At 32.7% G+C, this 4,752-nt stretch overlaps 1 long non-coding RNA gene across 2 annotated transcripts; it reads left to right on the forward strand.

Annotated features, from left to right (window-relative positions):
* The first annotated feature begins 1,181 nt into the window (after nucleotides 1-1,181).
* Nucleotides 1,182-2,865, forward strand: LOC125780143 (uncharacterized). Of its 2 annotated transcripts, XR_007423573.1 has the most exons (4): nucleotides 1,182-1,567; nucleotides 1,623-1,914; nucleotides 2,008-2,525; nucleotides 2,614-2,858. It is a non-coding gene; the product is annotated as an uncharacterized LOC125780143 (long non-coding RNA). The 2 variants fall into 2 exon arrangements; XR_007423574.1 differs by having other exon boundaries at nucleotides 1,182-1,914; nucleotides 2,614-2,865.
* Nucleotides 2,866-4,752: the final 1,887 nt, after the last annotated feature.

Consider the following 4,752-nt stretch of genomic DNA (forward strand, 5'->3'; position numbering starts at 1 on the left):
AGATGCTTCAAATCATTAAATTCACATATTTAAGTTAATTAACCTTCTTCATCTCACTGGAGTGGACATAAAGCCATAACTGCAGTGAATTTGCAAGAATTCCACAACCTTATGTTTAAGTACAACGACGATTTTCTTGTATAAACACATTTACCAATCGATATAGAGTTGCTTCTAATCATTAAGTTCACATATTTAAGTTTATTAACTTTCTTCATCTCACTGAAGTGGACATAAAGCCATAACGGCAGCGAATTTGCAAGAATTCCACAACCTTATGTTTAAGTACAACGACGATTTTCTTGTATATACACATCTATCAATCGATAATGAGTTGCTTCAAATCATTAAATTCACATATTTAAGTTAATTAACCTTCTTCATCTCACGGAAGTGGACATAAGGCCATAACGGCAGTGAATTTGCAACAATTCCATAATCTTATGTTTAAGTACAACGACGATTTTCTTGTATAAACACATTTATCAGTCGATAATAAGTTGCTTCAAATCATTAAATTCACATATTTAAGTTAATTAACCTTCTTCATCGCACTGAAGAGGACATAAATCCATAACGGCAGTGAATTTGCAAGAATTCCACAAACTTATGTTTAAGTACAACGACGATTTTCTTGTATAAACACATTTATCAATCGATATAGAGTTGCTTCAAATCATTAAATTCACATATTTAAGTTAATAAACCTTCTTTATCGCACTGAAGTGGACATAAATCCATAACGGCAGTGAATTTGCAAGAATTCCACAACCTTATGTTTAAGTACAACGACGATTTTCTTGTATAAACACATTTATCAGTCGATAATAAGTTGCTTCAAATCATTAAATTCACATATTTAAGTTAATTAACTTTCTTCATCTCACTGAAGTGGACATAAAGCCATAACGGCAGTTAATTTGCAAGAATTCCACAACCTTATGTTTAAGTACAACGACGATTTTCTTGTATAAACACATTTATCAATCGATAGTGAGATGCTTCAAATCATTAAATTCACATATTTAAGTTAATTAACCTTCTTCATCTCACTGGAGTGGACATAAAGCCATAACGGCAGTTAATTTGCAAGAATTCCACAACCTAATATTTAAGTATAAAGTCGATTTTCTTGTATATAGACATTAATTAATCGATAATGAGATGCTTCAAATCCAAGAATGATAGAAAAGGGATTACGCATTGCACAGGTCCATTATAGTTGCAAAATGTAAAGAAACAATTGCTTACGTCACACGGCGCAGTAAAATATTTGACAGCTATAAATTCGTGGTAGCAATCAATGTGAATAGAGAAACAATTTATTTTAAAAGTATAATTTTGTATTTAAATATCAAAATGAAGTGTGTTGTGAAAAACTGTGTCAATGATAGAAGGAATAAAAATGTGAAGAAAACATTTTTTATGTTTCCGAACTACAAAGGGCAGCAAAAAAAGTGGATCCAATTTTGCAGAAATACTCAAGCATTTAAGCCGAAAACATGGCGAATTTGCATGGACCACTTCAACGATGAAGACATTATTGGAAACGGGATGTTCGAAATGGGTAAGTTGATAAATCACTTTTGTTTTAAAATATTTTAATTTTAAACTTTTCATAGGCCTTGCCGCCAAAAGGACTTTGAAACCAGGAGCTATTCCCTGTCGCTATAACGTTGCAGCTTGTGAAAATTAGCAGCGAGCCACCAGAGCTAAGCGCAGGGAAAATAAGAAAATAGTGACTTCGTTGCTGATAAATGTTGACCAGCCTCAAGAAGTGGGAGTATAGTGTATACCTGCTGAAGATTTTAACGTGACTGAGGATTGTGCAGACCTTTCAATGGAAAATAGTTTCAATGAATTGTGCACTGAAGACGCTGCTATTAAGGAAATAAAAATGCTAAAGAAAAAAGTGTAAGTGAAGATTTTTTTCAAGATGTAGCATATCTTGAAAAAATATATATGTATACATATATACATATATAAACTTTATGCTTTTTATCACAGAATACTACTTCAAACTGAAAATAAAAAACTTAAAGAAGATTTTTCCCATGCCAAGCGCAAACTTGAATATGAAATAGGCGAGTTAAAAGTAAAACTAGCTAAATCTGAGTTTTACTACAAAAATGTTGAAGAAAAGTTAAAGAGGATTTTTATGGACGGTCAGATAAAAAAAATTGAAAAACGGATCCAAAAGGCAAATTTGGACGCAGACTGACATAGCCAACTCCATTACACTATATTCTGCTAGTGCAAAAGGATATAGACTTTTAAGAAGAAGCAATTTTCCGCTTCCAGCAGTAATCTTCAGCTTCAGTAATGGGCTCAGAAGGTGGAAATAGACCGCGGCATTTTAAAGCCGGTTGTTCAAGTTCTTGGTGAAACTAGGCATATGACCAAAGAACAAAAACTTTGCGTTTTAAGTTTCGACGAAGCCAAGCTACGAGAAGTTTTTTGTTACGACAAAGTATCCGATACTGTCTTACCACCTGTTAAGAATGTTCAAGTCGGAATGCTTAGAGGTTTGTGGTTTATAAAATACATACAAATATGTACTTTCCTTTACATCCTGTGCAAATAGAACTTACAATATTCAAATCGTTTTTGCAGGTCTTGTTGGAAATTGGAAACAACCAATTTTTTACGATTTTGACCGCAATATGACGACAGATATTATTAACGATATAATTAAAACAGCGAAAAACTGTGAATACAACGTTGTTGGTATTGTTTGCGATTTAGGTGGAACCAACAGAAGCCTTTTAAATAGCTTAAATATTAGCCCAGAAAAACCATGGTAGGTGCATTTATTAAGCTGACTATTTGCAATTCTTTGTAAGAGATTACAGTATTTTTTCTTTGGAGTTTTTCATGTTTAAAGAGATTGATTGTATAAGTATTTATAATTTCAGGTTTATATTCGAAGAAACTAAGATTTACGTGTTTGCTGACATTCCACATCTCATAAAACTATTAAGAAACCACTTCTTAGATGACGGTTTTTTGATTGATGGCAAAAAAGTTACGAAAGATATAATATATCATGTTCTTCAGCTGACGTCTGGTAATACCCTTTCTATCACCCATAAAATAAGCTCCCGTCATTTAGAGGTATCTGGACCGGAGCGGCAAAAAGTTAAATTGGCAACAAAATTATTTTCTCATACTGTTGCACAGTCAGTGTCGCGAGCGGCGAGTTTGGGTCATTTAGGTGAAGAAAATTGGCGTGAATGTTTCAAGATACTAAAAACAGTAAATATTGATTTATTTTTAATGCTTACAATTTTATTTATAACTGATTTACTTAACATAGACTAACGATTGGTTCGATGTGATGAACCTCAAAGTTCCACACGCAGATAGTCGCAATCGAATGAGTGCCTATGGGCTTGCGCTTACAGAGCAGGACAAGATCTTGGACGATATGACACAAATGGTAACAGAAATGCGGACAATAAATAGGAAATGTTTATTGCCATTTCAAAAAGGTTCAAGTGATATACTAATTTTGAATTATTGAATTTTAACTAAACTTTACTATATTAGGAATTTTGCAATCAATCAATGCTCTCAAACTGCTGCGTGCGGAATTAGAAAATTGTTTTGGTATTAAGTACATACTTACGTATCGACTAAACCAAGATGTACTGGAAAATTTTTTTGGGGTGATACGCGGTAAGGGCGGGCTTCATGACCATTCTGATCAGCAGGAATTTAAATATAGGCTAAGATCGTATCTTTTAGGACGTAATCAGGGTATACTGTCTACTAGCGCCAATGTAGAAGAAGACGATACACCTGATCTTGAAAGTCCCTCTTCCTTTAACAGGTAATTTTATTTTGTATTTTCTTAAAAAGACTTTAATTAATTCATTACGTTACATTTAATAGGAACTATTTTATCAAAAGTTTGCGATTCAAAATCAGATGATACTGTAAACTGCGATGATATTGACGAAATGGACCAGCTGGAGTATGATGGTGTGGAAAATGTAGCTGGCTATTTATGCCACAGGCTGAAGAACGTACTGCCGCACATTGTTGAATCGGATCAAAGCAACAATTCATACACATGGGTTAACCATTTGAGTGAAGGAGGTTTGACGAAGCCTACACCACAATTTGTTGAAAAAGTGGCACGGATGGAAAAAATTTTTACGGACATAAATAAAGATTCTCTTTTTGCATGCAAAGGTTACATTCAAATGCTTATCGGCAAGGCTAGGGACATTGATTGCGATCAAGAGGCTAAAAAGTTGTTTTTTAGATCTCGAATGTTCTTTGAAATTCGAAAACTTAATGCCAATATTGCGAAATTCAATTACCAAAAGAAACGTAGAATAAGCAAATTTAAGAAATAAATGTATAGATTATATAAATAACTTTTAATATGACTAAATTATAACTAAAAATGTTTAAAAAGAAAATGTTTGGTGCGCATTTTAATAGAAAAATTAATAAAAATATTTATATTGCAAAATAATAATTAATAAATTAATAAAAATCTAAAATCTCGTGGACCTTCAATATTTTATTTCATTTTTATAAACCAAAAACCAATCAGTTATTATGAACAAGCAATATTTAGTTGCTACTCAAGCTATTTCACGAAATTTATGAGCCGTGTGACGTAGATGCGCAGAACGAAAATTTTTTGTCTCTCACTGCGCAATCTTGTACTCTACCATTCTTGCTTCAAATCATTAAATTCACATATTTAAGTTAATAAAACTTATTTATCTCACTGAA

The sequence above is a fragment of the Bactrocera dorsalis genome, unplaced genomic scaffold, assembly GCF_023373825.1.
Source record: "Bactrocera dorsalis isolate Fly_Bdor unplaced genomic scaffold, ASM2337382v1 BdCtg127, whole genome shotgun sequence".
Taxonomy (NCBI): Eukaryota; Metazoa; Arthropoda; class Insecta; order Diptera; family Tephritidae; genus Bactrocera; species Bactrocera dorsalis.